Here is a 13,464-nt window from a genome sequence, read left to right as displayed (position 1 = left end):
TTCCTCCATATTGCTGTGCAGTTGACTCTGTTATGCATGTGTTTGCTGTTTCCGTTGCACTGGTGTCCAATGTTCAAGTTGTTGCTAGCACCAAGCATTACACTCACCCCACACACATCCAGCACAGGCGTCACTGTACATGCGGCCCTGCCAATAAAGGGGCCGGGTGCATGTGCCCGTGTCCAGTTCAACATGATATCAGCGTGTGTCCCTGTGGTCTTGTTGTATGCATGAGGGCCCTGGGCCCTATGACATTACATTGTGCTGTGTACATCGGATGCAGAAGTGTCACCGCAGGCAGCGGGATGTAGCTTGAACATGTAGCTTTGTTGTCCCCCACTCAATTCGTAAGGGGAGTGTCCAGGGCCGTCGTACGCAGAGCCAACATGGGTGTGTGACTGCTATTTGAGTGCCCCTGCCCGTGCTTCTGTACTGTGAATCTGCATGTGTCTCTATGGAAGTGTGGGTCTCCTTAGTGGGGTGTTGGTGGGCCCTGAAGGGTGATAGACACCTACATATGTGACCTGGTTCTCAGTCCATGGTTTTGGACTCCACCCACACCTGTTGGTCCACCTCTTTTTCGCATGCAGGAACATGGCATTGGGGTGCGATGTGTAGGTGGGCGAAGTGTCGTGAGCCAGCTGTGCTTACGGGTGCTTCCTGCTGTGTGGTCTGTTGCAGGCTCGGTGTTCTCCTCTGAGTAGCTTGGCTGTCCGGGTCCTGGTGGGGGGTTGCGTGGGATATCCATCTGCTGTTATAGGGCATCGGTGTCGACGGTGTGGTGGTCCTCTCGGTCATCACTGATGTGTTGTATTCTGTGCTCTGCTGAATGTGTTGTGTGCCCCTCTGCGATGTGAAGGGGAGGTGCGTATTGACTTTGTGTTGACATATATGTTGGCGCATTGTGCAGGTTTGCATGCAGACTGTATGGCAATGTACATTGTGACTGTTTGGGGGGGCAGGATTCTTCTGCGGGACAGTGTACATTTGGTCTACATGATGGATGTGAGGTTGTACCTGTACATTTCCATTTCACAGTTTCCGGCTCCGTCAGATGTAGTAGGCATGTTTCTGGGCATGTGCGGAGCCAGTTGTGTCCTCTGTTCTATAGTGTCGTCTATGCGCGTTGTTCCTCGTTGTCGTCAATGTGGGTGTGCTGTTCATGCTATGAGTGTGTGCCAAGGGGATCTGGGCCATGGACCTGTGTGATTGTGGGTGGGCAGTGTGGTACACCTCGTTGTGCATGTATGCCATTGTGCCCACTCCCCCGTCTCCCCAGTCCCTGTTCGTTGCACTCCCTGTTGATGTTGTGTCAGGTCCTCTCGAGCTGTGTCTGTACTCCCTACTCCTTGCACCGGTTCCACACTGATGACTGTCGCCTGGGTTTCCTTCAGCTCCTCCGGTGGCGCTGGACTGCCACCTCCTGTTGCCGTTGCTGCCTTCCTGTTGGCAGCGGGTTTGTGCCTGGTTTAGGTAGTCATGTAATGCCGGCGCCTATCGGCCTCCTGGATTGGCCTCCTCGGCACTCCGCCTGCAATCCAGGTGGTCTACTTGTGGGTCAGTTGCTGGTAGTGTTCTGTCACCTCCGTGACGCTGGTCATGTTTTCCTGCGGTCTGCACCCCGTCTTCCACTCCCTCTTCTCCTTGGTCTTCCCCGGCCCCGTTGTTCCCTGCTGGAAGTCTGTGGGGGTTGTGGGGTTCGGGTTGGCCCCTGCGCTGTGTCAGGGTGCATCCATGTTGCAACGCACTTTGGATTGTTTTTGGTGTATTTTTTCTGTGGTTTTTATAGTGCATAGTTCCACCAGACGCGCGGGATTTGCAGGCCTGTGGCTGGTTTTCGCGAATTTTTTGTACCGCGGTTGGCCTTATCGCATGTTTTTTATGCATTCGCGAATCGCATTTTGAGGCGGACATTTGGCGCGTTATCTGGTGACTATCGCATGCTACCGCCTTGTTGTGAATCCCACGTTGTCACAGGGTTATTTTCCCTTGATAGGCTATGATATTGAAAGTTGCGTTATGCTACTTTTGCGGTAGTTGTCACACGTTCTTGTGAATATACCCCTGAATCTCTTTGCAGACCTGGAGGCGAGAGGTTCTGTGAGGGATTTGAATAATCAACATACCACTACCCTAGTCTATGAGGGCAAAGGAGGCATCCTCAGATTTAGGTAGGGCAATCACATGTTCTCCCTGTCACAGTATAGATAGAACAACAGACGTGATGTTCCTACGATAAGCCTCTTCCTAATGTCTAGGGGATGTGGCTAAAGTGTCTAATATTTGCCCTCCTAGGGGCCTATTACGATGTCGGGCGGACACGTTGCGAATACGAGGCCGACCAACCTCCAGTCAGCATTCCCAACTGCTTAATTTTTATTTGACCGCACATGGTGTGGTCGGACACTCCCTTTTTTGTTTGAGAGCTTGTGCTGCAGTCGGAAACATACAGAAAAGGGAGTTTGTGTTAATCCCTGCATCCCTGCACCGCGTGGCAGGCATCTCATGCCCCTTGGCCCCTAACTGGAGTACATTGGCTGAAGGGAGTCCTGCTAGGGGCCCTCAAAATTGCTTCCCGACAGGGTTGCCATGCCGGAAAGCCTGGCATGGAAACCCTGCTGAAACCAACATTATAATTTAGACGGCATAAAATGCCGTCCATATGGATTACGTGCCGTTTCCAACTGGCAGACAGCCTCCATTGAAATGAGTCTGTCAGAATTGAAACTGACGATCTCGATCGGAAAGCCTCGGTCGGAGGCTTTCCGACCAAGATTGTAATCATCCCCTATGTGTGCATCCTGAGCATCCCTAATAAGTATACTAGAGTCTGAATCCGCTTAAGTTTCATGCTTCATCATCGGGTCTAGTTTCTTTGCTAGGTGGGCACTGCATTGCCTAGTGGTCCTTTCTACCCTCACAAAAGGATGGAGGGCACCTTTGATGGGAGATCTTTTCACTGTCCTGTGTCGTGATCAGTCAGTGCAACAGAGATGTAACCGGCGAATGTTAAAATATGAAATGTGTGCAAATTAATATTGATGCAAGAATCCTTAGTGCACATGCCTTATTTACAGGGATTTCAGCCATATCCAAACACACACACACACACACATGTATATATATATATATATATATATATATATATTTTTCTCAGACGTGGTTCAAAATCCGGATGAGAGGCGCTGCGTAAAGGTGCGTGGTCCTCGCGGTTCGAACCTAAGCCGCTGTTATATGCCAAATATCTTCTCCTTGGGAGAAATCAGGGTCGCACTCCAGTTTTGTCAATTTGTAGAGGTTTTATTTCAGTATACCATCAGCAATCGTGCAAGACACACAGGTCTCCAAACCAACGCGTTTCGGTATTCTCACAATACCTTGTTCACGGTTAATTTTGCACATCACGTGATTAGTTTTAAATAAAGAAAAAAACTTTCAAAGGAAATGCTAAATACCTCATTTCCTGTTCCTGTCAGGACTCACTCCATCGGCTTATGGGAGTTGTAGTCCAATATTTTTATGTATAAACAAATGGTTCAATGAAGTTAAAGAAACATTCAAAGAAGGTGGAGTCAAACTCTTTCAACAAGGCGGGATAGTGAAACAAATCAACATTATCAGGTCGACCTTCACATATTATCCATTATTACACATTTAGCATGGGCTGCATGAATTCCTGCAAACCTGCAGCGCAGTAGTCAATTCATAACAATTCAGCATTAATTTTTTCTTTTTTCCGGATTAAATTTGAAATTGTTTTGGATCAAACTACAATGAGTCCTGTTATGATCAACCTTTTATCCCATTCGTGGAAAGTCTGTAATATCCTTTTAGTCTCCTCCAGTGGAGTGTCTCACTCGGTTTTCCGGGATGAGCAGTAGGTATCCATATTCATTTCGGTTGTTAGGTTTTAGTGGTTTGATAGTTAAATGTGTATATAGAGTTCTTCCGACTGATTCAATCCATTGGGTGCCAAAGTCCTGAAGTTCAGGATGTGACGTGATTCCCGTTGGCGTAGCATTTTCTCTCTGTTGCCAATGAGGAGGAAAGCAGGTATTTAATGGTTGATTTCCCAAAATTGGCAACAATGTATTTTCTCCCGAAAATTCACAAAAATCAAACAAATCCACCGGGGAGACCTATTTTATCAGCTAAAGGCTCCTTACTAGAACCCGTTTCAAACTACATCAACTTCTTTTTGAACCCATACGTAACCAAATTATGTTCATACATAAAGGACACCACAGATTTGTTAAGAATTCTCGGAACAATCAAGTGGCAAAGTACATATTACCTAATTACAATGGATGTAGTTGGTCTGTACACCAACATCGATAATGCATTGGGCTTGAATGCCATCAGTTTCTTCTTACAAGACAGAAATATCCACTACAAACACCATAACGACATGCTTCTGGACATGATCACAACATGCCTAACATGCAACATCTTCTTGTTCGGTGAGGACCTTTTCCGGCAAAAGAATGGGGCGGCTATGGGCTTTTCATTCAGCCCCAGCTACGCCTGCTTAACAATGGGCTGGTGGGAGGAAAAAGTCGCATGGAATAACCAGAATGAGAAATATACCAAACACATTGTGAGCTGGACTTGTTTTATTGATGATCTATTCATCATTTGGAACGGAAAGGTGGATGAATTTGAGGACTACTTCTCCATACTCAACAATAGCACAAGTGGATTGAAATTCACCTATGTAATCAGTAAAGAAAGAGCGACTTTTCTGGACACTGAAATTTACGTGAAAAATGATCATCTGGAAACAACACTTCATCGTAAGACAACAGCTACCAATGCGACTTTGGAAGCAACAAGCTTCCATCAACCCGCCCTAATATCGAGCATACCGTATGGTGAATTCTTACGGTTAAGAAGAATTTGCAGCGAAGAATCTGAATGGAAGAAACACAGTGCTGGGACAATCCAAAGATTTAAAGCCAGGAAATACAATGCAAAAATTGTTAATCGATGCTGGTCAAAAGCCAACGCAAGTCCCAGAAACGAGTGCCTAAAACAAAAAGGAATGGAACAATCACCCGAGACGGACCCCATCCGATTAATCATGGATTTCTCTTTGGAATCAAGGGAAGTAGCCAAGATCATACAAAAAAATTGGAAAATTTTACAAATGGATGGTACAATTGGTGATAAAATGGGATCTCAAGCAACAATAACATTTCGAAGAGCGACCAACCTGAAGGATCGGCTCATACACAGTCATTTACAAACCAAACAACCAAAGGAAACGTGGCTCAAAACTAAAGGATTCATCAAATGCCACAACTGCAAGGTGTGTCAAATTGCACAACCTATTTCGGAAATTTCAATGGCCAGTGGGAAAGTTTGGCACATACGAAATTTGATATCTTGTAAAAGCCAATACACCATCTACATCATCGAATGTCCATGCAAGTTAAAATATGTGGGGAGCACCATATGCGAACTAAAAAAGAGAATCTTAGAACATGTTCGCGCAACGAAAAACAGAGACAAGAATAACGCAGTGGCAAAACACATGGACACCCATCACAATGGTAATTGGAAATTGTTGAAATTTCACGGGATAGAATCCATCCCTACTTTGACACGCGGTGGCAACAGAGAGAAAATGCTACGCCAACGGGAATCACGTCACATCCTGAACTTCAGGACTTTGGCACCCAATGGATTGAATCAGTCGGAAGAACTCTATATACACATTTAACTATCAAACCACTAAAACCTAACAACCGAAATGAATATGGATACCTACTGCTCATCCCGGAAAACCGAGTGAGACACTCCACTGGAGGAGACTAAAAGGATATTACAGACTTTCCACGAATGGGATAAAAGGTTGATCATAACAAGACTCATTGTAGTTTGATCCAAAACAATTTAAAATTTAATCCGGAAAAAAGAAAAAATTAATGCTGAATTGTTATGAATTGACTACTGCGCTGCAGGTTTGCAGGAATTCATGCAGCCCATGCTAAATGTGTAATAATGGATAATATGTGAAGGTCGACCTGATAATGTTGATTTGTTTCACTATCCCGCCTTGTTGAAAGAGTTTGACTCCACCTTGTTTGAATGTTTCTTTAACTTCATTGAACCATTTGTTTATACATAAAAATATTGGACTACAACTCCCGTAAGCCGATGGAGTGAGTCCTGACAGGAACAGGAAATGAGGTATTTAGCATTTCCTTTGAAAGTTTTTTTCTTTATTTAAAACTAATCACGTGATGTGCAAAATTAACCGTGAACAAGGTATTGTGAGAATACCGAAACGCGTTGGTTTGGAGACCTGTGTGTCTTGCACGATTGCTGATGGTATACTGAAATAAAACCTCTACAAATTGACAAAACTGGAGTGCGACCCTGATTTCTCCTAAGGAGAAGATATTTGGCATATATATATATATATATATATATCATTTCCCTGTATTCAGGATACTTCAATGTTTTAGAATTATCCTTTTTACCCTCTTAGATATGGGGGTAAATCTGGCAACACATGTTATGTTCTCAGTAATGGCTCAGGTGCCAGGTTTCAGCAGAGCCACCTTGTTGTTATTTAGTTTTTTGTATGTGGATGTCTGTATAGGAAATATATTCACTCGATGTTGTAGATGTGAACTTCAAATATGGCTCTAGTTCTTTAACCTTGGTTGGTCCAAGGAATTGGTTATTCCTTTTGTAACTAATTCCTTAGACCTCTTCCAAATAATCAAAATATCATTCATGTACTACCTTTTTAAGGCAATGGCCTCTTTGAAAGGATTACTTTCTGGATATCTGTGGGTGCTGCAGGGATTCTGCACGAATACAGAACTATGCGCAGGAAATGGGACCTTGGTGTATAGGGACAGAGTCTTCCCACCACCGTAGTACCCACGAACCCAGGACCGACAAGCTATAGTGTCACACTTGCTCTCCTACTCCCTCCCAGAGAAACAAATTATTGGACACCTCAGAACACAACACTCCCGGATCTCTCAGGAATAGCGGTAACAAGACACACCCTTTTGCTCACTCTCTTGTACTCGTCCACAATAAGATCTGACGGAGAGACGAGACAGTTAAAATATTTATTTTAACTAACGTGCCCTAAGATGCAGTATACGTACCACAACAAGCAGGAAAATGCATGGTACAAATATTGTCAGCATAGGAGTCAGTCTATAAATCATGAAGGGAGATGTCATCATAAATAGACAATGGAGAAAGGACTATAGTGCTTAATCTCCCACACCTTGCTAAGAAGTATTATTATATAATAGAAGATCTCTGGGCTTTGTCAGCAGACCCCATACCTTAGCTTATAGATGGTAGATCTACATCATGGGTGCTCTTCTCCTTGGAAAGGTCCCTCTCCAATATGTCTCACCTATTTCTACACCCCACTAAAAACCCAAGTACGCTGTCCAAACAACAGCTGCATCGGTATGTTTTGTCTAAGGGCTAAGGACTGGCCAGAACAAAATAACAAGGGGCATTGTTGTTCGAACTTGCACATAATGTTCAGTCAAAATTCCAGGAACATACAGAGAGTGAATACAGTGATGAGTTCTCATGTGAAATCAGTCTTTGAACATATTGCAAAAAATAAAGACGTGTAATATCGTGTGCAAAGCAGCAGGCAAGCTACAACGTACTCATGCTAAGTTAGTGAAAAACGACAATGTCCCTATAGGCCACGTGACACCCTCTCCTTGGCCAGGGTGTTAGCCTTACGCAAAAAACAAAAATCAGAGGTAAGCAGAGGTGAAGCGTCTCTGTCAAAGGCCAATGCGTGTAATTTTGAAACCCCCCAAAAATGTTGTATTGAAAGGCTATAATGTTCCAAAATGTTGCCAATTGGGCACACAAAAATTGCTAACCAGTCATAGTCTTCAATTTAAAAAATGTTGCAGGAAAAGCGCAATGCCATGAACTCCAGAAATGTGTCTGTTCCATCCATCGTAAAAAGGTATGCCATCCAGATAAGTAGGTCGAACGAGCACACATGCTCCTCATATCCAGAAGCAATTAGGAGTATCTCAATGAAACTGTGATCTATGAAGCGCTGCGCAAGAGCACAGGTACTCAAGCCTGCCATTGGTCCGAGCAGAGGATCGCACACCAAACGCCTACCCCTGGCACATACCCAGTCATGGGCCTTCAACGGACCCATTAGCAGATCGCAATCCAGGGCAGCGTGTGTGGTATAGGATCAGCAGGCATCTATGGCCCATTAAAAAGGGGAACCGGAGGCAATGAAACGCAGTGAAACACAGGTTGCATTCAGGTGGAGTAGGCATAGCGAAAGGTCAGTCAGTTCTTGTGAGACATGTGCATGCACGGGCGCGCGCGCATGCGCATTTTTCACAAGGATTAGCAAGACGGGCAGGAAGAGGGCAGCCCGGGGATGCCGCAGTACAGGTAAGTGGTTTTAAATGTATTTTTTATTAATGTTTAATTACTTGTTATAATAGGGGGGTGGAGGCAGAGGCTGGCCAACTCCACTCCGCTGTGGAGTGTGCCGAGATTTGCCTTCTCCACGGAACGCGTAGAAGGCAACTCTCCGCACACTCTGCGGGCAGAGCGGAGTTCTCTTCCCGGGGTTACTCCACAGATCGAGCATCCATTGCAAAGCAATATTAGCAGAACCAGCACGCCGCAAACAGGAACACCAGGGGAAACCCTCGAAGGCACTGGAAAAAATAGAATGAATAAATGCCGGACTTACTCCCAAAATAGACTAAAGGAAGAAACAAGGCTGGATCCCACAAGTTTAAAAAAGTGAACAAGCCCCTCTGTATCAGACGCATTAAATATTTGGTATATTAATTCTCCAAAACGGAGTGGGAGATTTGTGTTTAGTAGCGAGTGTACCTCACTTGCAGTTCATTCCACCTGCAATTCAAACTTCTTTCGAGCCGATGTGAGAGCCACTTCCTATTGAAACAATAGCACTTTGAGTCTGCTTAGTTTTTTTAAATCTGTTTTCAAAGTTGGAATGGAAGGCCAAAGTGAACTATCTACAATCCTATGTGGGGGTGGAAATAGGACATTGCTGCAACATGTAATTCGTTAACAAACCGTTACTATATACGGGGATGCCAGCTCACAAGCCGCAGCAATCGTGGTTATTCAAAATTAGAGAAACACCATTAGAAAGCAAAGTTAATATGGGAATAATAGCCGGGACAGGGGTACCTTTCAAAAAACAAGCCAGATAAGGGGTCGAAACGTTACTGGAATGTCCTACTGTTAAATCACAATCCTCCCCTGTAAGGAAAACTTCCTTTTCTGTGCATTGACATCTGTAAGCGAAAGGTAATGACCATAATTTTTTAATAAAATTATTGCCGAGGGGCTCATATCATGTTTCATGCATGCTGTGAACTGAAAAAGTGAGCTAGGCAGTGAAATAAACCCATGTATTAATCACACTGCTGAATCAGTCTTGGCTATTGAAAACGGTAAATGTTCTATTGTTTAATATGTTCCAATGTGTATGTGGCATCTTTCATGGACATTAATTTCTGTTTATCAGTCAAATTAAATGGCAAAAACAGTGCAGATGCATTCAAATAATCCCACAGCACTTTTCCATTTTTGAGTGTTTGCAACATCCAAGCAAACTGCATTACAGAACGTAACTGATTTTGACCATGATACAAAACAGACACTTCATGTTGTACAATGTCAATGACAGAAGACACAATATTGACCAAAGTATATATAAAGGAAGACAGTATATTAATGCTATTATCAACTACTGCAAGAACGTTTTCTAAATCAGCCTGAGCAATTTGGCGGGCTGCAGCTTTCATCTGCGACAGTTTCCAAAATTCATTATATGCTGAATAAATAAAATATTTTGTACGAGGGGATTTTGAACCTAAAAGAAAATCAGCCAAATCGACGTCACTGGACAAATGAGAGAGGTGTTGTTTCACAGACGATAGTGTAGAATGTTACAACCATTGCTGGCATAATTTACCCAAGGAATATGTGGTAACTGTATGCGAATGGGGGAAGTGTGGATCAGGTCTACTTTGCGTAAAATCTTTTGTTGTATTAAGAAAATGTAATTGACATGCATTGGAAGTTATCGGCCACACTAACCATCCTAAGGGGTCAATATTGGACGTGTTAAGTGTGCCATTTTGAAATAAGACAGCTAATTCTTCACTTGTGTAATTAGTGTGCATCTGCTATGTATCATATGGAGCTAATGATGGAATGGAGGGAATATTTAGATTTTTGGTTGTTGCTAAACCAAAACAAGTAGTCTGTTGTACCGTGTCATTTAAAAATAAGATCTGAGACGGTATCAGACATGCACGATCCAAAGCTTCAGTGCCCTGCACTTGCCAATGTTTAGTACCCCGAACAGTCACAAATCCGATCCACATGAAGAGGAATATCAATGTAAGCACCATCCAGATATATGTCCAGGGTGGGACGAAGTAAGTCTTTTTGAACCAGGAGATGAAAACACTGGTACGGGTAGGGGGTCTCCTGAACGGATGATGAAGAGGAAGATATGCCGCAGGAAAAGCTATTACGATCCATATAATAACCACTGGACCCCAGCTGAAACAATGGTGGATGTGCTGCATCAGATGTTTCAGGTATGGTACTCTCAGGAATGTCGATTATGACTTCAACTGGAGGAGAATCATACTTAGTATCCGCAGATGTGGCTGTAGAAGGAAAATTAGGCAATAAATCAATTGAAGTTACCAGCCACTCTTCTAATTGCTGGGGAGTAGCCGAAGAAAAAGAAGACATCAGGTTCAGTGAAAGTTCACAACTTGGAACGCTTTGAGGCATACTATTTAGTATCAGCCATATGGTGTAACTTGACATGTTCAATTGAAATGTAACAATTCACCTTATGATTAGATAAGGAGGCAGGATCACAGTGCGGGTGCCTTTCAAACCAAGGACTCTGACTGGTGCATGGTAGGATGGACCAAATTCTTTTTTGTTCTCTACCTTTTCACGGACCAGATCTCCAACTTTAGGAAGCCAGCCAGAAACAGGAATCAGCACCACAGGATCTGCAGAAGAGGGTAACTGAGCTCCTGCTTGTGAATCGCAAGCTATTTGTAGATCCTGTAACATAGCCCAATGATTATGTACGTCAAAGGTTGCAGCAGTCGCCACAACTTCTGGACCATCAATGTCTGGCACAAACATTTTAATGCCAAAGAGCATTTTGTATGGGGTACGCCTACCCAGAGATCTTCTAGGGAGATTATTTAGTGCACGTTGGACTCCATACAAATGAGTCAGCCAACCCCTGCCAGTACCTAACACTCTAGCCATCAAAGATTGCTTTAAGTCATGCACCTGCACCCCCTGAGACTTAATCACATCCTGGTAAGCCTTAGAGGCAAACGCAGAACCTTGGTCCGAATGGAAGGTGCCACGATCAAACATCCCGACAAAGACACACAAATCTTTAGTGACAGTTCGAGCGTCAGCACTACATTGAGGCCAAACCCAAAGGAATCTAGTGCACAAATCCACTGCAACTAAGATGTGTTTAAAAGCAGTGTCAGAAGTCAAAGAACCGCAGTGATCAAGATAAATTCAGCCAAACAGCTGATTAGAGATGTAAAGCTGAGTATGTGGTGGGTGTGCAACAGTAGAAGGCTTAATTTGTTGACAAATGTCACAAGAAAGAACATATTTACGTGCCTGTTGGTAAAAACATGCCACCAAAAACATAGTGAAATAGAGAAACCGTTGCATTTACTCCGGCAAGGGCAGAAGCCACACCTTCATGAGCTGCAATGATCAAAGAAAGTCGTTGGTAATCAGCCGATCCCCAATGGACGGAATAGATGCAAATGGAATTTGATCTGATGGCAAGTGGTATGTATAACGTGAAGGAAAACCTTGGGGAAATGCTGTTCCCTCCTTTGTTGCAGCAATAGCCGCTAAGATATCATCATCAATTTTAGTCATGGACCTTGTGACTGCTGCTACAGAACAAGTGGCTACTGCAGATTTGGCTGCCTCATCAGCCAGTGAATGACCAACAGCGTGTGCTCCCACACTTTGATGGCCCAAAGTATGGATAACATGTGTGAGTGGCAAACGTTCCTTAATAGCAGCCACTTGAACCAAAAGTGCTTCATGCTTTGTTGCGCTACCTTTAGAATCACGGAAATCATTTTGCACACAGTAAAGGATTGCACACAGTAAAACGAATCACACCCTATAAGTGTAGGAACCTCAGGATCAGCAAATTCAAGAGCCAAAACCAAAGCACATAGCTCCCCCAATAGATCCGTGCAGTCACCAAGAGACTGTGTGTGCATTAGGAGGATTTAAAATCTCCATCCACAATCTTTCCTGCCACAGTCGCACATACCGCCGAATAAGCATGCTCAGAACCAACGGCTGGCTGCGCAGATCCATCTGTGTAAACAATGCATTTGTACTGATCAAGAGGACGCAACACCAGAGGAGGTGGGTGAACATGTTCATATTGTAAAAACTACTCTGTTTGCTAAGAAGGGTGAAAAGTAAAATTGACAACAGCCGACGTCAAAGAACTAGCCCATTGAATGCAACGCGGATGCAAGGCTTTCAAGTTGAGGACACTAGACTTCGTAACTGCTTCTAAAGCAGGTGCCGGCGAGACCATGAAAATGCATTTACCCTGAGCCAGAGAGCGTTCTTTCAGAATCGCCATCTGGACAGTTGTCCAAAACAATTCTGTAGAACAAAAACGCATCTCAGCCGCAGTGTACAAATGCGATTTATATGCAATAGGGACCGTGTCCCCCTCATTGAAAGTCAAGTAAGTGAAATCTAATGCACCTGGTACAATCCTTATGACCAAATTTGTAGAATTATCATATGTTAACAAGAAGTTGGTTGCAAGCCGATCAGACTGTGAAGACCGTAAAATTGCTGAATGTTCCGGAAGCCAACAGGAAGCAGAGAAAGAAGGTTGTATCAAAGAGTAAAGTGGTTTGATATGCTGGGCATAATCAGGAATGTATGTCCTCCCGAAATTAAAAAAACCCAGCTAAGATTGTAATTTTTTAAGAGTAGAAGGAGGCTACAATTGAGCACATTTCGCCTGAAAATGGGGGGCCAACCCCTACCTTCATTGGTGAGTTCATAACCCATAAAAAGAACTGCCAAACAGGCAAAAAGCTAATTGGTAAAGTTGAATTTGTATCCCATGTCTGGAATGACATAATGTTGTGGTCCACATGCACAAGATGCGGTATCAATTCATCATCAGTCAAATAAATGTCATCAACCTAAGAGAAACATCAGGGTTAATTTCATGCAAATGAGACACTATGCTTGCCGCAAAAGCGGCAGCACTATTCTTATTCCCCAGGCAAACGAGTATACCATTTACGATTGCCATGGGCACTGAATGCTGTCAGTTCATGGCTCTCAGGAGCCAAAATGTGACTGAAACATCCATTTGAGATA

The sequence above is a fragment of the Triturus cristatus genome, chromosome 3_2, assembly GCF_964204655.1.
Source record: "Triturus cristatus chromosome 3_2, aTriCri1.1, whole genome shotgun sequence".
NCBI lineage: Eukaryota > Metazoa > Chordata > Amphibia > Caudata > Salamandridae > Triturus > Triturus cristatus.
The sequence above is the reverse complement of the archived record's forward strand: the minus strand, read 5'-3'. Positions refer to the sequence as shown.